The 23,505-nt window shown below is 41.2% G+C and overlaps 1 protein-coding gene across 1 annotated transcript in view; it reads left to right on the top strand.

Moving 5' to 3' along the window:
- Window positions 1-23,505, top strand: part of LOC117204426 — a 34,853-nt gene that overhangs the window by 8,185 nt on the left and 3,163 nt on the right. The window lies entirely within an intron of this gene.

The following is a 23,505-nucleotide window of genomic DNA, read 5'->3' as shown; positions in this document are numbered from 1 at the left end:
TGACACTGACCTAATAAGGGTTAAATGGATTGTTCCTGAATGTCCATTGAACGCAGCACGCGTCTCCATTGGGGTGTTTGCCATGTATGCACGCATTTAAATCGCAGTGCACGTTGCCGTTATCATCGTTGGGGGGCGTGTAATGAATCCCCCAGAGGATATCTTTCACGACTGTTAACGATTGATCGATAAATTTCTGTCATCGACACACACGCTCCAATATGGAAACCAGGTGTCGTTCTACGGTCCACATATCTCTTTAACCGATCGTATTTTATGGCATTTTATTCTTTGAACGACTTTTTCACAACGATGCAACTAATGATTAGAAAAGATCAAGTTATTTCACGATGTTTGATTCAAAATGCTTCAAACGAGTAAATTACATTCCTATAAAGCTTGCGTGGTAATATTTCCACAGTACAGAGAGAATATGCACGTTTCCATTGGGAATGGAAATTATACATTCAAGCGGCGTCGGTAGTCGCCAATCGGCTTCTTCCTTTTCACTTACCGCTATGCAGTTACTTTTGCGCATAATCGACTGTGCCCGGTATCCTTTTCATTATTCCGCTGTGGAACATCGTAAATACCTAAAAAGGAATAAACGCGATCCGCGCTCGCCGCACTTAACACGCCCAGCCCGGTGAAATAATATCTCGCGAGGAAGTCGGGCTATCGTAAAATCTAACGTATCGTTGGAGGTTAAAATTTATCCAGGAATTGAATGGAAACTACGAATAAGGGGGTCTAATTTGGTATATTTCGGGAGGAAGTGGTTTTTAAATTGCGCTGTTTCGTAAATTTCGGACACCTTCTCGGTACACTGTTCTGTAAATTGCAGACACAGCTTCTTGTGTTCAACATTACACGCCTACCGGATGAAATATCTGCAATCTGTGTATACTAAAACAATCGTCAGGGACTGTATCGTCAGTATGGTAGAACGATACTTTACTGTTACAGACTACCAGACAGAACAAAATTGAAGAGATAAGTCGTACGAAATCACATCGTAATTTCACAAATTATATTTGACAAGATTAATTACTAAATGTAATACATATGTATATAGCCTAGAATAGGTTACTCTCACTAATATGGTAGAAATTATTTAGGAGAAAAATTATTCACACGATAGAGTACCGATTTGAAACATTTCTTTGTTCATCGCTATAATTCAAATTTGTTCAAAATGTGCTGTATACCCTTATTCAAGGTTTCCATTCAATTTTCCGAACGTCTCGTATATACCTGCCTCTTATTAAACGTCTGGTCCCTGGTGCATCGTTGGAGAAAATTTTTTCGTCGATTTACGACGGTTTCGCACGTGACCAGCATTCGCCTGTCTCTCTATCCGTCGATCCCGCTCCCGACATCGGTAAATCACGTTTCTTTCGTTTTGTTTCCGCGAGAGCCACTTGCAATTGGGACGTTTCATGCGGGAGGGCGGCACACTCTCTCTTTTAGGGGAGAACGAAGAGACGAATAAAGGGAGCCACGCCAGAAGTACTCCTCAAAATAATTGATTGTCCTAGAGGCAATCGCTGCGGATATTTGAGGTTAGTGGAATGAATGTTGCGCCTGCTGTGAACGATATGCGTTGTGTGTTGATTCACTTGCATTCGTTCTGGTGCATAGTGATCATAACACTTGAGTGAATTGTGTAGAATGATTTAGAAGAGTTAACTCTCTGCTTTGTAGTATCGTATCGTAGTACATTCATACTACGAATTGTAGTTAGAGAATTTGGTTTCAATTGTAACTTCAACTTCATTTTTTTACAACTTAATTACATCCTGAGTGCTCGAAGTTCGAATAGACGAGACTGGAAAACCGCATGAAATATATACAATATGAGGAATACGAAGAATTTCTATTCCTTTATCTTTACATCTTCGCGAACATATCATACAATAGAAAAAAAGCAAGTACTTACTCCCATTACATCTTACCAGAACACGAAGAACGACTTTAAATGATTTTTTCGCGTTATTGGATTATCGTGAGAGCACGGAGCGACGTGATTTTGAGTATCAGATCAGTGAACGATCACTAAGGTAACTGCTAGAAAAATCGCGAAGGAACTAATTCGATTACACGAACGAGGAACGGCGACCGCACAGAGAGAAAGGGAATCCATCCATGAAATGAGGGTGAAATTTTACGATCGAGGTACCATGGTCGGTTACGAAACGTTCCCATGATCGGTAATAGTTAATTTATTAGACGAAGTTATGGTAACGGTTGTTGGATCATCAGGCTCGACGATCAGCTGTGCCACTGTTAATTAATCGACGAAAGTGATTAGTTGATAGGCACTGATTTTCTTAAAAATCGCGGTTCGCGCATTTGCGACCGGTTACCTGTACGCTGTATGCTGTACACGTGAACGTAGCCAGATTAATGACCAGGGCCTATTAAGTGAGATTGACGAGCGTAAGTTTAACGGTAACCGTTTGACGCGTGAAAAAAGAAGCCAGGCATCGTTGCATTACTCAACGCGAAAATTAACCAGTCCTGTTTTACGCCCTTCCTGTCCAGTACCGCGATTACGCAATAAAAAGAGCCACGATCATTTCCTTGGCTCGGGTTAACGCGCTCGATGCGTGCCACGTTCGCGCTCTTCCACGTCGACGGCTGTTTACTCGAACGATGTTTAATGATTCCGTCAGTCATTACGCCGTCCGTCTCGAGAGAATAATATTTGTATAACTGGAATTACGCAGCTCGTTAAAATTCAACGGAAGGCACCGTACCGTGTAAACTACTAAACGGAACTGCACCCAGGTGCAAGGTTATCAATGTGTAATTTACATAAGGTAAAAATTTTGCGAAGTAAAATGTGTTTGGAGTTAAAACAATCATATTTGAGTGTCACGGAATCGACACCCAAAGAAACGTGGGGATTTAAACAAATAGGTAGTTAGTTCACAGTTAATGAACTTTACACGATATCATAATCAATTATTAATTATCGAAACAAATATATTATCATGTTTTTGTAAATGAGACCTAATCCACTGAAAAGAATAATTTTAAGAAAAATGAATTCGTTTATCGTTTAGTTGGTCGTTCTTCAAAAACACGCTGACAAATCTATGGTTTCTCGCATAAGTGAATTCTATAAACATTAATGTCTCCTTAAACACGAACAGATCTCAAATATTTGAAATAATAATTAGAATTTACAGATACTCCGTTTGCAAATGAAATACCGTTGAACATAAGGCAAATTTTGTTGCATCATATGAAGCATGAGAACACTACCACATTAGTCGACTACCTTATTCTCGAGAATTTAGTCAACGATCTCGCCATAGTTTCACTCTTAGCAAATTTGGGAACGATTTACCACGTTGTGTGATAAAATTAAATAAAGTTAATTGTAAATGGAAACATTACACGCGGCTTTCGTTTCGTAATCGTTGTCAAAAATTTCAGAGCATGTGCAACGTTCATCGATTTTTTCCTTCTTCGATTATTACGAGGGATCATTATATAATGCTTGGTACGTGGCGCGTCGCGTACATGCTCCGCAGAGTACTTGAAGCCGGGCCTAATGCTTCGAAAATTTGGCGGGGGAAAAAAGGGTCGTTTACGCGGAGTATACACCGCCATACGCGTCCAATTATCGGTGGTAACGCCGTTTTCGGCTTTGCCTCACCCCTCACCCCTCTGTCAAGCTTTTTTTCGCTCCGAATTTCTTCTCCCTCCGTTTGCACGAAACATGTAATCAAAGTTTACTGCCGAAGATACGTAATGACAGGGTTAGTGCTAGCGCGGAATTAACGATCTGGGAATGGAGGTTTGGGGCAGCGCACAAATTTCGTGGCCTTGCAATTACGTTTCACGTGCCCTTCCGCCATAAAGGCGAACCGACTGACGTAATTCGCGAGCTTTTACTCTCATCTTTTATTCCGTAATCGCCGCCATCGATCTTTATTTTCGTCGGCATCTCGCCGAGCCAGTAGAGAACCGGGCAAATCGAGTCAATTACGCTGCCTCTTGCCGATCTTACTTTATCATGAACGACTCGATTAACATCCCGGTTGTTACGCAATCCGACGATGAGACAACGTACGTTTGCTCGGAGTTTCTTTTTTTGCCAGTTATATTAGACTCGATTCGAGGCTAAGATCGTCACAGCATCCGCGATTCGGTATAATTCGACGATTCAAAGAGAAGTATAAATGGCTTTTGTTGATCGTGATTGGTCGGAATAGAGCTGGTTTCAGCTGGTGGCTAAGGTGAAGCTAGACTTTCGAAAGTCCTGTGCCTCGTTTTTCTCCACGTGATGGCTGAATGGGGCTCGCATTAGGTCCTGCGGCAGGAAGGCCTCTCTTACCGACGAGGGTAAGAGAGAAGAAAAGAAAGCAAAAGGGAGGATGCTTGAGACAAATGGAGGGGGCGGGGATGGAAATAAGGGAAAAAAGAACAGGCAGCGGATGTTTCGGACGCGGATGGTTGCTTTAAGTTCAGCCCCTATACATATTCTCTTCTTCTTTCTCCCGAACGATGGTATTCCTTTCGATTCCTTTTACTTCGAACCGACCACACAGTCTCTTTCTCTTCGCCTCTTTGTTTCTCGCTTCTGTCCATTGTTTCCACGTCTTACTGGCTCGCGAATCGATTCATCGCGCGCGCTCTTCTCCCTGGCCGTGAGATCGAATCGGTGGTCGGTCGAGCCACCGCGTCGCGATTCGCCGCATTCTTTCCTGCAACCAACCGCGCGTGTAGGTGTTAAGTATCAGAGACTCTCTCTCGCAGGTATACACCTCGAAGGAACGATTCTTCGCGGTTCTAGTCGTGATCCCATGCCGGAGGATACGTTTTGAAAGGAACTCGAGCCGAAGAATGCGTCGCACGTGTCTTACGTTCAATAAGGAAGTATCACTATGGCTATGGGAATGGTTAGAAGATAGAATAGGGTGGATCGTACCGGCGGGGAATTGGATTTTCAGGTTTAATCTAGCAGCATCTACGGATCGGTTAACAGGTGCTCCATTATGGAGCGTTTCCAATCCCGTTTTCGCCTATCCGCTCCCGGGGACAATAATTTCCAGTTAAATCTTCCGCTATTATGAGGGTCAGGTAGCGGCACGTGCTATTTTGGAGGCGTAATATATAGGAAGACCAAGAGGTGTAATTTTAGGAGTTTGATGATAAATTTAGAACGGCCCACCAGTTGATGTCTCACTTGTCTTGAGATACTTAGCGATAGCTGCAGCGATAAATGGGTGCTCCTTTGTGGAATGGGAATTGCCGGAATCTGGATAAAAGAAAAGCACCGACTATACATATATTCTGATAATACGATGTATCGTGTCAACATAATTTACTATAGCAGGGATTTATAAAAGGGCTTAGCTCTGAAAAGAATTTTAGGAAAGATATATGTACGATCGGTTTGAAAAGTATGTATCCAATAAATTATTTTAAATTAACTAAATATTTCGTATTCAGTTTTTAAGATATGTATAATCGTTCGATATAGATTATGTTTTATCTTCAAACGATGAGTTCACAACTGTGGAGTAAAGTACAAAGTATTCGTTGAACGTAGATCACGAATTTTTTTTTCACTGGCGTATAATTTTATGCAAAATATTACATATGTATTTGAAATAGATTGAATACATAATATGATACATTTGTGTGTAACTGTAGTAGAAGCTTTTAAAGAACACGGTTAATTTAGTTCTTAGAGGCTAATTGAAGATACAGAAGATGGAAATTCAGATTTTAAAGAGTTTCTCAATAAAGCGATAAGTAATCTGAAACAAATTAAACTATCATCTGCTTAGCATAGTTTCAGGATTCAGTCTTATCAAACGGCTAGTTATCTCGTATACACTGGTAATATTTTTCATGGTATCTCTCGTGCTTTAATCGATTAAGGAAACGCGAACATTCGAACCGCGCCAGGAGACATATAAAACGCGCGTTAAATTTTCTTATAATGTCATAAAAAAAATAGCAACCGCCTCTAAGGAAATAAAAACGACGTTATATTATCTACCAAATAACTCTCGAAGATATTTTTGAACTTCATTAGTTCTATTTTCGCTGTTTCCTTGTATCTTCTTGCTTCTCGTTCATTCTATGGTTTCTTTCGTTGCTCCGGGACATCGAACGATGCTCGAGACTTTTATAGAGTTTATACGCCTTCCACGGGAGATATTCCAGGTACAACCCGTTCTGCTTCCTGTTCTTCCATTCTCTAGATTCTAGATTGTTGTTCCACGATTTCTTGAAAAGGCTTGTCGACGTTGCTCGGTTTTCTTCGATTAAATCGTCAAAGTCAAACTGTACGGAACTCGACACCACGGAGCAAATTGAGTTAGTCTCGGGCGCTTTACATAAGAAGATATTCGTGGAGGATACGTAAGTGATTTAGTTTCTAATTGTGCAGTTCGAGGTCTCGTGAGAAAATGAGGTTTCTTTATACTGCCCTCCTTACCTTGCTTCAAGGGAAAAAGACTTGGGAAGTTTTAAATATTTCTACCTATCTTAAAAAAAGAAGAAAGATGTTGAATAAGACATGTTAAATAAGGAGACCAGTAAAATATATGGTGGCCAAGAAACCGCACGAGTTTAAAGATTTTATCTTCTCGAACAGGAAATCGTACAGCTGTAGCAACCAAAAATCTTGTACTCCCACGATGGATAAATTGCCTGAATTTCTATGAATTTCTGCCAGAAACACGTGTTTCATTCGTAAAAGTTGAATCGCACGCAAGTTGTGTAATCCACCAGTAAGACTATACAGCCTTGTGCGATCAATGCAACAGAATGATACACGAATACACATGGAAAAACTAAATTTCCCTAGTATACAATGAACTATATACCACCGAGGTAACTTGACTTCCTTATCATCCCTCGTACGATCCATTGCTGGGATACTTCTATTAATTACACGTGGCTGGTAAAAATTCCTGGTATTTCATTGGCCGCGTCGAGAAAGTGTTTGGAACGAGCTGTCGTACATTGAAATTCCTGGCTTTGTGGAACGAAAGTGCATTCCCCTGGTTCTTTCTTCGCTTTCAGCATTCCTATCGGATCGCTGTTCTGTCACTCGTCGGAGGGAATCATCGGTGTCTGAATAGCGTCGAATGGTCGTTCGAGGAACTCGATCCTGGCCAGCAGTCGAGCGAGAAAACGGAAGCTCTTCTCGCAGAGAAGGAAAAAATAGAACTGACACGAGAACGAGATTCCTGGGATCGTTGCTGCTTCCTCGTTTTATCGACCCAGCCCGACCACATCAGATTCCGTTAACAGTGTCGCCGGTTCTCGATGCACCTGTGGCGATTATTGATATGGAAAGGCTTTTGCCTTCCACTACACGCAATATTCCCTTCACGCGCGAACGATCTTTTTTCTACCTTTCCTTCTATGCATCCCCTAGACTTTGCTCATAGCGAAGTTAGCAAGCGTGAACCTCCTCTTCACGATGCTTCGCAGTTTGACAGTGTAATTCAGGAAATAATTGTTTTTTATCGTCAAAACTTCATAGACGTGTAGTGGTTTGTAATTTTTTACGTAAGCTTTCTATAGACACTTTGTACTTTTTATAAGAGATAAATATTACCAGCTGTATTAGGTATAATATTTCAACTTTAATATTACAGCGTATTCGAATTTTTCTGGGATTATCGCTATAAAAGGAACTAAAGATTAGATACTAAATATCCTACGCTATCAAAGATGAAATAATTGCCAGCTGGTAATGATTCGTCCTTTTTTCCGTGACAGAATCTACCATCGAAACGAAACGTTATGAAAGGATTGACGCGAGAAGTACCGTTGTGAGATATTATAATACATGATAATCGTTAATGTGATCGAATGAAAAGAAGCAGTGGTTTGAAATTTAGAAAGGTGAGACGACGAGGAACGTGTTTACGCCAGATGTATGCGGAGGAATCCTGTGGCGCAGGTGCTAGGAGAGAATTTTGAGAACCACTGTTACTCCGTTACTCGTACAAGAAGACACTTCCTTAGTAGTCTCGGAGCCGAAGTGGAGCCAATTACAAGAGTTGCGCCAAGAGTCTCGTTGCCTCGGAGCCGATCGTCTGGCGAACAAACTTGCTTCGCCAATTGCTCGCGCCAACGCTTTGACAAATTCTCTCGGCACGGAATTATCTTGTTCACTGAACAAGTACAATAGAATCGACGATCGTCTCGCGATTGTTCCGTAATTAATAGTCGATCGTCGATTAATAACGTCTTTCTACCGTGTCGTTATCCGTATCGTTGAACGCCGTGTTGGGAGCTTTGGTTTATCATCCGGTCGTATTAATTGCTTGCAATTAGCTAATTAGCGAATCGTAGGTCCTATAAGTGCTTAACTACGCCAATTAACGTGCTCAACGGTGCAGTAGGAGAGGATGAATAATGCCGGATGAAAAAAATGCTCCGGTATCTGATACCTGGTTAAGTAACAGGTTCCTCGAAACGTTCAGGATGTTACACACGCTGGATGAATGCGTCAGATACAACGACGATAGATACTGCGGGCTCTTATAGAGCAGAGAAGGGAGAGAAAGGCTACGTGACCAAAACAATGGCCCCCATAGACTGGGTCTCTTCGTAAGACACAGTCGTGTATTGTTTGACATTCAGTGTATCCCCTTATTTTCCATCCTATCCTCGTTTCTTTCAAACTCTCTATATAGTCTCGTCTTTCTTTTCTTTCAGATCTTTTTCTTTTCGATCGTGTTTCAGGTTTCTTCCTTATTTTCCTCTTTTCCCCTTTTCTTATTTCGTTTCGTTTCGTCGTTTCCACGCTTTCTTTTCTTTAGGAAACTACAGGGTCTCTATCGTATATCGCTTTTGATAGAAGCAATATCGGTATATTTTCCATCGAGCGACCACTTGCTCCCTTTGAAGTCTTGGAAGCCGTAGATTCGCGCCCAAGTTCTCGATACGACGTTTCGAGCCACTCCAACCAGCTCTATTGTGCCTGTTTAGGGTGCGCCAGCTTCGGGTAAATTACCTTCAGGGGTTTCTCTTCAAGGAACTCGTGTTTCTTAATGATAGCTTAATTTCGTGCCGTTTGGGGTGCGCCTTTTTTCCACGGAATCAGAGGGTAAATCGAGCTGTATATTATATTTCAAGTATCGAAGGGAACTCGCCGCGATCAATCTCTGCTTCCGTTCTCGGAATATTAATCGATAATTTAATAGGAATTCCTAGGGGAGGTTTTAAGCGTATCTGTCTGTTGGACTGTTTAGGGGAAGCTTTCCTTTAGTAGTTATTGAAACTTGGTTTTAATAAGATTGTCTTTTATATGCGTAAATAGAATCTTAGTTAAATATGTATTTATTTCATAATATCAATTTAATTATAATAGAAACACATCGGAAAAATACACGAATAAGTCACATTTATAGAAAAGCAGTTTTAAGATTCACCAATCGTCAATCAATTTCATATTATCAAAATTGTATTTACATTTGGTTCTGGAACTAAATAGGTGATTTTTCAATTTCTTAACAATTTTTTAAACGTTGCACGATACTACAATATCGAAGAATATTGTTTGTCTTTAGCCTCCATAAAACTTGATCAATTTATCAGCTACTGTTTAAAAATATGAAGTGAAATAAGTGTAAAGTGTAGAGAAATAAAGTAAAGTGTGAGAGAGTCAAAGAATAACCACATTTTAAGGTAACGGACAGAGATGATAGAGGATTTTTTTAATTGGAAGATACGCCATAATAAAATTATACTCGTCTTCGAGAAACGTTCAAAGGCAAGTCTGCATATGTCAAGTGGCAGTAATTGATGTCAGTGAAACCCCTCCGTACGTACACATGCGATGTTCTCGAGAAGCGTGCGACGCGGGTGGTGCGGAATCTAATGGCGAGATATACGTTTATGGCTGGTGAATTTACGATCGATGTAAATGCGGAGGGAGGCCCTGTCCCTCTCGAGCTCCTTCTTCCGCAGGATCGTTGTTTGCAATTCGCCGCACGTCACTTTCACGGCAGACAGGGTCTAAAGGCTCCTTTATCGCTTGAGATTCGACGTAGATATCGTCGTCGATATTATCGTCCAGGATATCATACTACATCTTCACGACTCTGTTAATCAAATTATTATGGAATCTTGCCGATCATCACTACGATACACTCCTCGTAAACAAATTACTTGGGAATTTCGATTTTTATGCACATGCGTTTTTTCTTCTGATAGCTATCTTTTTAAACACTTTTTCCAATATTTTATAAACAGCTGCTGCTTTGTAAAAATCAAATGTCTTAAAATTTGAAATTATTCATTTTTTGACAGATCGTTGAAATCTGGATAAGAAACATTAAGATAAACTGTATTTTACAAATTTTGGATATTTCGAATATCCAAAATACACTGGCTACAATTATTCTTCACAAGCGAACTGATAATTAGAAGTACATAAATTTTATAAGTTTTATAAGCTTTTACTTCTTGCTTGCTTAGCTGCTGCGATCCTTAATAGGTAATACGATGGTCAACTAGACTTCCTTTAGATTTTGAATTTTAAAGAACAAGCATAAGACTGATATTTATTTGTTAGTAAATCTGCAACTCGCACCATTCACAAATATTCACACTATGTGTACAATAGCGAATACCTTTCTTCTTCTTCGATATCCCAAAGAAGAAAAAAGGTGTTGGCCATTACACTGTAACAAACGAACATAAAACTGCATAACCAATTAGTTCTACGGAAAGTCATAACCGTAGATGTCGCGATCACATAACGTTAAGTTTATGTTCCAACAATTTCATTATCCATATTTTCCGTGTATCTTTCTTTCTTCCAAGCAATATCTTAGTCAGTGAGGTTGAACACGCAGAAGAGGTGGTTTTGGTCGCGTTACCCGGCGTTCGCCCATGAAACGAAATACATATTCCGGGATTCGTAGCACGTAGTTGGAAAGCACAATCCGTGACCGCCGGATGCTTTCAGACGGTTTTCCACGTAGCGAACAATTTTACATGACGAATAAGTCGGCGGTTGGTGAGTTGCATGCCTAGTCTCGATAGTAAATCTTTGTCGCATCCGACGAAGGAAAAGTTTGGAGAGCTTGCATTTCTCGTACATTACACTATAGGAAATTTATTTCTGCCATCAACCAAATGACCGAGCTAATGAACTTCTCTCCCTTCCTCTTTACGATTCTACATCGAATTTCATAGTCCGTCGAATATTCGCGCGAAATTCAATTAAACGTTTGATTTATCGCCAAGTGTGCCTGTGTTCATTCCTTCGTGCCCTTTCCAATCTTCTGAAGTTGCAACGAAGCCTCGTGTATCGAACTTGCTTTAATCCTTTGCGAGACTAATGGGACAATATGTCTTGAAGCAACTTTTCCAACGACTGCTGGCTTGTTAGAATTTTCCTCTCTTCAGTGAGGTCTGTGGAAACGTAGAATATGTAGGCAAATGAGATTGCACATTTCGTTTGAAAAATCAGATTCGCAGTATTCGCGTGTTCTGGCATAATATAGGTATTTCAATTACATGTTACAATAATTTTCTCCTTTCTATATCTCGCATAAAATTCTCTACTTCTTTCTTTTAATGTGTTTTCTTTGAGTACGGGTTTCACAGTAGTGCCTAGAGGATCCATGTCTCTGCATTTGACGTATTGCATTTAACCTGCATCTGACATACCGCATTTAACTTGCATTCGACATATCTAGTTAGTTATTTTTATACCGCTTGTGTTTTTATGCATCATCTCTAATGTGATGTCTAGGAAAGCTTTCAAAGTACGAGTTTCACAGTAGCCGCGGTTCTTTGTCCCTGTATCATACATTTAACATATCTGCTTCCTTATTTTTATATCACTTGTGTTTCTGTATATTACGCCTAGTGTGGCGCCTAGTAAGAGCTTTCATGAATCTATAATATACGCTGTGAAACAGCTTTTGTATTCTGATAAAGTTAACCGTAAGAAGTACCATAAGAAGATGGTCATTTCTTCCTGATTCTTGAATTACGACTTGGAGAACCGGGAAGAGATCGACTTACAAAAACGTCTGCATGCAGAGGACACGATCGACTTTTCCATCTCTTCCTATTGCCTCTCCTCTTTTTGTCTCCATCTTTATACGACTTCTTGGCAATGCGTGCGGATTTAATGGGCCGTAAGGGAGGGTTCACGCTATATAAGGCGACGTCTGCGCTACGTAGAATCGATGATGCTCTCCCACGGTGCGTATTCTTACTTCTTTTTTCTTCCCTCTCATTCCTCCCACTTTCATTCTCCCTCGTTTCTCGACTCATTAATCAATGCTGGCGTAAAATTACTCTTCATTTCTGATAGCGACCTTGTTAATAGCAGCGAAGCACGATCGATCAGCGCAGATCGTCACCTGATTAGGGTAGATCCATCGTAACAAGCCGCATCGAGGAGAGCCCTTAATAGGTTTCCCGAGCACGAGGATGCCTTTTCCCGACGCTAATCACTGCTAGATACCTTTCCCGGTTACTATCCTTTCGCGATACACGGAAAGCCACCAGAACTCTAACCAGTTACCAGCGAACATCGTTTCTTTTGGATTTGTAACGTTGTTACGTTCTTGACCGTAGGTCTTGTGGCAAGAGCGGTTGTTTGAATCGAAATTTATGTACGTATCTTCGGCCGTCGTTGAGAGAACTATCCCGACCATGCCTTCGAACAATTCCAATTATATGGAGAGTTGCCGACCGCCAGTCTTCTCGTCAATTGTCACAGCTGAGTCGATACCCCTACGGACCACAACGTTCGTTAATGCGTTTTCTCGAAAAGGGGATGCGATTCTGCTCATGGACATTAGACCGAGTCTCTCGATTCGCCACCGATGTCCAACGAAATACGTGGAAATCTTGAATTCTCTCCAGAACGATCGAACCGGTTGTCGACCGGTTTGCCGTTTAAAATATATAGATCCTGTCTACGAGCAAAGGGGAAGAATTCTCATTTTGCTTATGTTTGGCAGATGACGAGAACGTACAGTGAACTCGTGACATACTTTGGTCACGGTCACGGTTATCTCGATCGTTATTTTACCGAAAGCACATAAAGATGGTCGAGGTATTTTCAAGGACGTTGCATAGAGAAACGGTGAAAGAGGCAGCTGGGTGATTTACAGACGTCGCGGCGGCTCGATGCGATGCAGTTCTCGGCGGAATCGCGATCTCTCGCGTGGGTAGAAACTATCGCGAGAATTATTTCACGACGTAGCTCCGCTCGACCCCGCGACACCGACATAATTGAAAACTGGTGAAACGACGGTCCAAGAATTTGCATGATAATTCCATCCCCTTTGCTGCTTGTGATTTATGTCAGCCGTTTAGATGGAGAATGCTCGCGTGAGTTTTGCATACCGGAGAAGTAACGTCGCCTAGGGTAGATTCTAGCTGGTGACTTCGATGCCTCGCGAAGCCCAGTTGCGACTTTAGAAGAATTCTTTTGTGTGTTCATTGTCAGCTTCACGGAGGTATTTTGGCTTTAGGGAAGAGAAAAATCCAAATGAAAGTTTGCGATTTATTGGTCAATGACAAATTCGTGTAGAACAATTTTGGGATAGACGGATGGTTGTTAAAATTCTCCTTATGTAATTTAGGTCTTAATAGCAGTTGTAAAAGTTATTTGATTTTTGTATTTGTTCTAAAATTGCAAAATTCCAAAGGAGGATTAATTGGTGAATTATTGCGCAAAAGCACCCGGATAACGAATAGTATTCTAATCATTCCTAAGTATAACCTCGCCTTCTGTTACGTCGGGCGGCCCTCTACCTAGACCAGGCCATACACCGCGGGCCAGACGGAAATCAGATGTCCGCTCATCCTTACTGCGTACACTCAATAGTCTTAAGGATCCATCGTAAATCTAAGGAATTTGCTAGCTAAGATCCTTCAGATCGAACAAATATCGTTTTTCCAAATTATTCTCTAAAAACTATTGTCTACTACGGCTTGACAGGGGAAAGTTAATTTTTCTTATGCACGATGCTTCCCACTAGCAACTTTCTATCGAGGGCGGCTAAGACCCTTCCTAGTCCACCAACCTTCGTTTATCCAATCAGAAGCAATGTATACTGCCCTCACTTTCCTGACCAAAAATGTCACGAACAAATCCGATGCTTCCGTGCGCTAGACACACCCATTGCTAGCTTTCCTCCGACACAGCATCGTCACTGTAACTTTACTTCTTCTACAACGCTAGGAAAGTCAACATGTCAAAAACGGATTAGTCTATAAAACTATAACAAAACTCTATCATCAACGAATATTGTGCCAGTGTATCGCATCTCTATACGCTAACTCATTGTCGACGATATATATTATAAGCAACGGTGTAACTTAAGTGGAAAAAATATATAATTTATAACTCTGTGAATCACAGTGTTATACCCTCTCAACCACCCCTATTATCTTAACGGAAATCAGGGGATCGACCAACTCGTGGTGTCGATTATCATAATCGTAACGGGAATTTACGACTCCCGTTGATGTCTGTCTTCGCGATTGCGTCTCCCCGCGATTGGTCGAAAATACACCTTCTGTAAATATCCTAATACGTACAAACAGGGATGTAAATCCGTGATTCTACAAGATGGTCGGCGAAAAATCATCATGGTTCGCTACCCATACGAAGTGCATCACGAAGAGGTTAAGGTTAGAGGATCTATTCCACAGTCGGAAGGAAGAAGTTAATCGCTATAAAATGTTAGCCCGGCGCAGTCCAAACAAATTCGGTGCATTGAGATTTATGGACAGCACGTCCGCCTGTTTCCCTAGCCGATGCACGAACGCGCAGCGCCGTGTTCGCATATGAGTACGTGCACGTTCGAAACCATGCTCGAACGGAAACCAATAAATTATTTCAGTCACGTTGAATCGAAGCTGAATTCCACCGTAGCACGCATTTACCGATCACTGTCATTTGCCTGTGGCGAGCCGCTTCCACTTGGACATCTATCAAACCGCGATCGCAATTAATTTTTTACACGTTGCCCCGTGTGATTACGGGTCGTCGGTGATAATAGGTTGTCTGTGATTGCACGAGTCACAGGAAGAGGACGGTTTCTAATAGACACACGAGAGCCATTGGTACTCACACACAGCGACGACGTACCTGGTCTCCCGATACTTTGTAACAATCAAGCACTTTTCCGGCCATGGTTATTCCGTGGTGAATAATGGCGATTCATCTTCATTGACTCGCGATTGCCTTCATCGTTTCTTGCATTCATTCGGTTCTTTTGCTTGATCTGGTTAGATAGTAAATTGTATCAAGATGAAGCAGCGTAAAATCGCTTATCCATCGCACGAAATCCTTAACTAGCTTTCGATGGCATGCGTCGCGGTTTCGATAAGAACTAGACAGCTGACCAAGCCGCGGATCAGGGTAATTTGCCACGATCGAACGATCCACGCGAAGCTATTCGATCCTATTACCTTTATAACCTGTGTTTCTTGCTTAATCTCGTCACGTGCGTACGAATGATTTAGTATTTATTTGGAAATGCTGCGTATCTCCTATCGAAATTACAGCCAGCACGCGGAATTCCGCGCGATAACACGTAACTCGCATTACCGCGATATATATCTTGGATCTTGCCCCATGCAGTACGCTTCGAATCATCCTAATCTCCGTTTTCGAGGATTTTATCGCACCCTGTTCTTCGTTCCATCGCTTTTCTCCTTTTCTTCGATTGTGCATGCGTACTACGACCGCTGAAAAGTATAGGGACACTTGCTTCATTTTCTTTTTAACGTAATCTAATTTAATTACAGAAACAGATAGAAAAACTTTATTAGAGCTGACATATAGGATATTATGTCGATATGCGGTAAAAGAATCGACATGTGTAAATATTAAACATTATAATACATTTTTGTTTTTTATAAACATAGAAGTTTTTTTAAAATTGTTAGAGCTATGGTTAGAGGGTGGTTCTAAGAATAATGTTTCAAACATTTGGACACTTCAAGTCGAATATATTTAATTTTCATATGTCGTTGATAAAGTTTAAAGTAAATAATTAAAATTTCATATGATATACATCTGTTGCTTCCACAAGAATTGATTATTTAGGGGTCGTATAATAGGAGTCTATTGATTTTTTCTCCTGCATATAATTTCTCGTTTATGTAGTAGTGGTCCACGTTCAAATAAGTGGATTCGACTAGCAAGAGATCGGGTATTCGCTAAAATTTGGTTTAAATAAGCGGAATTTATGCAAACGGAGTTCTACTGCATTGTTAATCGAGCAAAGTATCACATATTTATGAACAGCAGTGTAGAAGCATGGCCTTCTACGACACGCGTGTGGCTGTGTCTGATTGATCATGTGAGCTTGAGCCTCACGCGCGAGCACGTGTGCCGTTCGCACGAACTCCACGACGAGGGTGCACACTCGATACGAGCCTCGTGGACACGAGTCGGAGTCTTTGTAGTCGACTATGGTCAGCCTCTCTGCACCGAAGATCACCAAGGTGAACAAACTCCTTTGTCCTCTCTCTTTATCTTTATCACTCTTACACGCTTTTGTTTCTCCGTCGTGCCACGGATTAATACTCTGTCGGGACCACCGAATGATTCTCTCTCAACCACGGGATTAACACGGCCACGGTACGCGCCGCCGACGAGCGTGAAACCGCGTTCTCGTGTCGATGACGAACATCGTCGTGGTTTATAGTCTGTTTCACGCATCGCCATGGAATCTTGCGAATTATACTCGAAGTTTTTACTCGACCTGCAAGTATACAGCTGGTCGAACGCATTAATTTCACAGCTTGATAATTACACGCGGTAAGGTTTCGAGAAATCTACGAGTTAAGCCGGAGATCCACCAAAAAGCTAGGCGGATGATCTATGCTATGCTAAATTTCATTAAATACGTCTTATTTATAGCAAAAATTAAGCTACGCTATGCGTTAAAAGTATTTGGTTCAATAGTTGAGGACAAAAATAAGTAGACAGTGGATATCAATGAAATTTCGTTTATCGCATATACGTATAATGGATAAATCTTACATAGATGACACTAGGATTAGTTTGATTGAACTCCATTTATACTACTTCCATTACCTGTCCAATCACTTTTGTCCTCGAATGTACATATTGAAGGAGATATTTGTAAACTTGGTCATAGGTTCAGTTTAGCTTCCCAGTGAATCTCCGGCTTTACACTTCCTCCCGAGTTAAGCTCTGTCAGTATAATCGGAAGGAAACCACCAGAGTCCGAGAAAAGGAACGTCCTTTTCACGAACTCGGCATTTCTGGAACGGAGAGGCGGCTGGGAATCTCTCTTGCTAAACTCTCCAGGAATCTGAAATATCCAATGGAGCAAAAAGTCGTTTCCTGGGACGAATCGTTCTCGTTTCACATAGTTTGCTACCGTAAAATCGAAGTTCTGAAATCGTACCCCGGGGCGTTTCTCCCTGTAGACTGTGGCTGAGCAATTAGTCCATCCGTGTAGCCTGAAATCACGAGATTAAACTCGGTTCACAGTGAGGTTGACAGTGAATGAATGACAAGGGACCTCGTTGCTTGTTCAGGGATAACTCGTTACCGTTTTATAGTCGGTTGGACGAAACATCTCGATGGATACAGCAGAAAGTTACACTCTTGATCCTAAATCTTACGATAATGAAGTAAAGCTGAAAGATCATCAGGAAATTATTACTTTAAATCTATTCATTTCGATCTAACCTCGCTTCGGCAATTTGATCAATTATGTGTAATAAAATTAAATTCTTTTTACTCGTTCACATCCGCCGCAATTACTGCCTTGATCAGTTTTAGTACTTCTATAATTAGTTCACTGCTATATGTATTCGATTCTTCAGTCAGAAGAAAGTGATTCCTGTATAATTATCAGCAATTTTACCAGTATGTTCAGTTTATTCGTCAGAACATTAAGTGAAAGTAAATACATAATTATTAATTCATTATCTTTTTGTAACTCTTGGAAATAGTATTTGCACTAAATCAAAATACAAAGCATGTATTCACAATTATTTGAGGCTGCTTAAGTAGCTACAAAAACAAGACGAAAATGTGCTATAATACATTTTCTAAGAGCTACTATCCTTCTCCATACTTGATCAGCGTAGCTTTCATATCTTGATAAGTTAAGACTCGCGACGCGTATCAAGAATGGCTCGCGTGGATACGTTGCATCAACTCGAGCGAGTCATTCAAGGCGAGATGAAGGAAACGCGGGACGTGTACGGGTGGCGAGTTGGCTTTTCTCGCAGTCGAATGTTAACTCGACCAAGACAGAAATTACAGGCTTGCCGGGCCATTACAATCCCGCGGCAACCACCGACGTCTCGTCGTACCTGCCTACTCGTTCCTCTTCCTCTTCTTACCCTCTCGCGCCCGAGCGCAAACGCATTCCGCCTCGCGGTCAAACGAATCGGCCAACTGCCGTGTTATTCTCTCGTTTGAGCTTTCACGTGATCGTAAGCAATTTGTTCTTGAAAAGCAGCTCTTAGAAAAAGAGGTGATCCAGTCAGGCTTATATCGCGAGGAAGTTACTTGGTGTAGACCACGGTCGCGTTATTGAATCAATCAACCAAGTCTAACACTTATGTGGAAGGATCTCGTGTTAAATTTTACGTTCCATGTACAAAAGCGAATAATTGGTGTCTGTGAGAAAGAAGACACAGGAAAGTTAGGTAGTCGATGAAACGGGTCGATAGGCCGGTAATTATGTGGTAAATTACAAGAGTGCCTAACAAGTACACCGAAAGAGAGAGTCGACGTTAGGATGGTGCACTTGGTCGGGTGTCGGCTAATGACTCGAGCTTTCATCTTCTCTGATGGAAACGTTACGGTTCGCTAGAACGAAAGCGTCGTAGATTGCTTCATCGGTTTATTAATAGACCGGTATGGTTCTCCAAATCTGAATATCTATATTCCACAATCTTCGGAATTTTTGCTGTCCAAAATGGGTTGAATGGTCGTGTAACGTGTTATAAATAGGTTTTTTAGTACTACGAAACGTCATAAATAATTTCGTCAGTTTATCAGTAAATCTGAATACGTTTTAAAGTTTTAGGGCTGTTTGTTTAGTTTCGAATCGTTTCGAGTTCTTTTGTAACATGTTACAGATGGGGATGTTGGCGATGTGAAACTTTGTAGATTATTGTATCTACGTTTTAGAGTTATTGAATTCTCTGTGGACTTGAAACATACCAAATGCCTGTGTAACACGTTACAAATGAGAATTTTGACGATACGAGCATCCTTGGAAATCCGAAGATCTACATTTTAGAATTTTCGGAATCTTTGTGAACTCGAAAGACATCGGATAACTTTGTAACATGACCCAAATTGGAGAACTTAAATAAGGCGTAAACTCTATAGATTATCTTATCTATTCCTTAATAAATCTCTATTCTTCTTGAAATCTGAGTAAACATGAATCTTCGTAGTCTCGAAAACCATGGAACAATTGTGTAACGTGTTACAGATGGGAATCTCGGTGATACAAAGCGCTGTTCGATATCCCATCTCGGCTGATCGGGTCAGGTCGAGAAGCCAAAGTGAATAACCCGCAAAAGCCGATCCGGCTGATGATCATGAAGATTAATCTCGGTTCACCGCAACACGCCAGTGTTGTTGCTCCTTTTCATTTTTCATTCCATCGGTACGACGACGTTGCCCCGTGTCTCTTTTTCCGTTTCCCCCCGTCGTTGCTGTTGATGCGTGTTGAATCGTCGGTCTTTCTCACGCATGTACAATATACACTCGTATGCACACGCACGTGCTACTCCGCCGATTGCACGCCGCCTCTCCACCTTCTCCCTCGACCTGTCTTCTTCCACCTCCGGTTCTCCTCCTTTCCCTCTTCCTCCTCCTCTTCTTCTTCTTCTTTTCTATCCTCTTGCCAGTTCTTTTTCATCTTTGCCTCGCCTCGCCCGTTCGGGTCGTGCTCTCTTCACCGCCGTCGATCCTCGACGCTTGCTCTTCCGCGTTCTTCTAACCTGCCAATCGTGCGCTTTCGACGAATACGTCCAGAGGTAATGGACTACCGATCGGCACACACTCGCTCGGTCATCTTCCTGCTGCTAAGCGGAATCGTAATCGCGACTGAAAACTTTTTGCCAGACTATGCTGCGAGTACGATTCGAGAAGAGTAATGATGATCGCCCTGTTGGGCATCATCAGACCTTTCGTTATTGTTACTTACTTATCGATGAGAGGATGTTGTCTTTTAGGCCGTCCTTTTGTGGCAAGGTGATTTATATATGTCGCTATTAATAGTTAAGCTGAGCGCAGATCGATTTTACAATGGTAATGTTGTACGTATGACTTGATAAATTAATATTTACTATGATTCAATGCACAGCAGAGTGCAGTTGTGTTATTAGGAATATGTATAATACTCGATGGTTTATGGTTTTAATAACCATAATAATAATTATAAATGATGCGAGTTGGACGCGATTCACGTCATTGATGTAAGAAGATCCCAAAGTAGGATCACTCCAAATTTCTGATATTTTTCAATCTTTTTCGTGCGTCTGTACGATTGTGATTAGAAATTATAGTTAGAATATGCGTGTATGATTATAGTTAGCAATTATAATATTATAGTAAGAAGAATTAAATTTTTACAAGTGGCAGAATCCAATCAACAGGGATTATAGCTATATCGATGCTCGTTGGGGAATATAAATTCATCAAATCTCACAGCATCGCCATTATAAAATCGCATCAACTTGAAGGACGCGTAAGCTCGCTCCAATTCCCCTATTGCATTTGCTAAATCTTCTGCTCACTGTCGGGACGATGGCCCCTTATCACTCTCGCAGGCGACCTCGCTTATTTTTCTCGAACAATGAGTTTCATTGAGGAAACAGCCCGTCCGCTCCAGCCAGAGTACGTCCTGCGTGTTTTTATTATACTGAAGATCGACGCAGATAGAGCTAATAAATGTGACGAGAGGCTCGAGATTCGAGGGAATCGTGTGAATGGAGCTTTGTTACGAACGCAAACTTGTAGATCACCCGAGACAGATATATTCGTCCTAATGAAAATCAGTTAACGAGTCTGTCGACTCGGAACGTCTTCGGGCTTGTCTCTAGATCAGGATTTCTCAAACTTTTATGAGTTAAGATCCACTTCTGAAAGCGGTAATTTTCCGCCACCCAGTCAGAGATTGCACGAACTCTAATTTCTGTCGAGAGTTGATTAATATGGAATTTAAATTTAATTTGGCATAGATCCGTGAGCCAAGAGAAATTGACCAAAAATATAACATATTTGTGATCCTTCGTGTTTCAATCGTGTTATTAATATGTTGAGTTATCTACACAACGTGTTGTCTAATCATCGTGAAAGTTAAAAATTTGTGATAGACGTAAATAGTAATTGACGCGTGATTTTTATCTCTATCGACTTGGAATTGTTCGTCTGACAATTTTTGGTGAGTAGAAATCTCCTAACGAACATGCAAGCTACTCTCATATTTTAATACTTAACGCGACCCTCATTTTAGGAATCTGTGTTATAGTTCGATAAGCGTAGGACGCTCGTCAAGCGATACATATTTCTTACTGTCGACGCCTATTTCGCCTGCTTGTCTCAGATCTCACGATTTCCTCTCTTACCTCTCTGATTCGCGCGCGTGACACTTGGCTCACGTGCACGAGCGTCTTAAAAAGAACGTGCACAGTCGAGAGAATAATTTTACAACGAGGGAAATGTCTGGCTAGCATATTAATTTCGCGTGACAGACGTTCCTCGTGCTTTCCTCCTTTCGAATCCATGAAAAGTCAAAGAAAGGAATATTTATTAACTCGTTTTGGCTTCTGTCAACTTGGTCGAGCGAAAACTACCTTTGTTTTTGCTCCCTTATCCATCATTTCAGATAGTTTGTTGAAGAATCGGTCGGTGATTCGTTAGGGAGACGTCAGCATTTTCTGAATAATGCATGAGCGGTGGCGCTGGATACGCTTGAAATAATAACAGGAAAATTGCACTGGCGTCAAACGCGCAACTTAAAATCGGTAAAAATATCTCGACCGATATATCTCGACGTAGGAATATATTTACAAGCGTTTGAATGGCTACCTTTTTCGTCGAAACTAGATAGAAATTAACAGGCGGAGGTGAACACAAAACACAGCGATACTATTAGTGAAATGGAAGGCACGTTTCTCGATGCTACGCGCGAGGCATCGGTTTAAAAAAAGAAGAGGAACGGCTGGTGAATAATTAGCGAGGTCTTCCCCCGCGTGAAGCGAGTAATTAAGAGGAAAAGGTGATTTATCGTTGGCGTAGCCGCCGTACGCGACAGGCAGCCAGGCCATGATGTCTCGATGGTTTAAGAAGCATCGTGTGTTGGTACGCGAGCTCTGCCGCGGAACATCCACGCACGTCGTCGTTTTTGTCCGGACGCCTCTCTGCTCGTAAAATTTCAAGTCGTCTCGTTGCCAGAGTCGTCACTTTTACGGTCAATGAAATTCTTCTTTTACTCCTTTTTTCCTTGGACGTTACACAGCGAGTTTAATTTACGATCTGCCAGGTGGCTAGCTTAGGGGACTAGTTTCGTTCTTTCTAGCTTTTTCTTGAGAGAGAAAACGTTTCAACTGATAGACGAGGTCATGGCTGCCGAACCGCTTTTTCCTCTTTTTAGATCGCGCGACTTGCTAGCCAGTGATGGATTGTCTTTTAAGCTGACACGGGTCGGAGATACGTCGCGAGATCCGCTAGTCTTTGATATTCTCCAGGCGTCTTCTATGCGACCGTACCGCGTACCGGAACTCCAGACACCGCTCTGCTCTGTCTTCCGTCCGCCAGGCTTTTAGCCCCTTTACATTTATGGAAAGCGTATCTCGCCAAGCGTGGATGAGATATCTCGCGTGTACTTACATTAAGATGCACAATGGCGAGTATGTAAATGGGAAAAGTTCTTGTATCCAATTCAACTTAACTTAGTTTGTACTTTTTACTCGAAATGAACATTTGGAAGTTTTATATTTATAGCACTTCAAAGTACAAGAAATTTAATTGTAGATTTTATATCATGGGGAGAAATATATTAGGTTGTCCCAAAAGTTTCTTTTGTTTCATAAGGATGCACAACATTTGTTGTTTTATATTATTTTATTGAATTATGTATAGTCCATTTTGTAGTAATAGGACAACAGGGGTTAACAAACGAACGGTTAATATTAAATAGTTCTTCCTCAGTCATGTTCTTTTATTTATAACGTTACTATATAAAATAAAGTATTTTGAACTAATTATCTATTGAGATAATCCATCTATGCAAAGTTCTGGAAACAGTTGACTATCGTCTTAATTTTTGCTACAGTATACTGCCGACTTTGACGTTCCAGCATGTGGTTATCAAATGCTCGTAACAGCATGTCATACTTCTAAAATCAATTTGGTTTTCATCACCCTTATACATGAAACATCCAATCACAAACATTTGAAAACGAACACGTGAAATATGAAAAATATCGCAAATATATTACCCATAAATGCAAAGAAGT

Source organism: Bombus bifarius, unplaced genomic scaffold (assembly GCF_011952205.1).
Source record: "Bombus bifarius isolate JDL3187 unplaced genomic scaffold, Bbif_JDL3187 scf7180000007966, whole genome shotgun sequence".
Lineage (NCBI taxonomy): Eukaryota > Metazoa > Arthropoda > Insecta > Hymenoptera > Apidae > Bombus > Bombus bifarius.
Note: the sequence above shows the minus strand (reverse complement) of the source record. Positions and strands in the feature narration are given on the sequence as shown.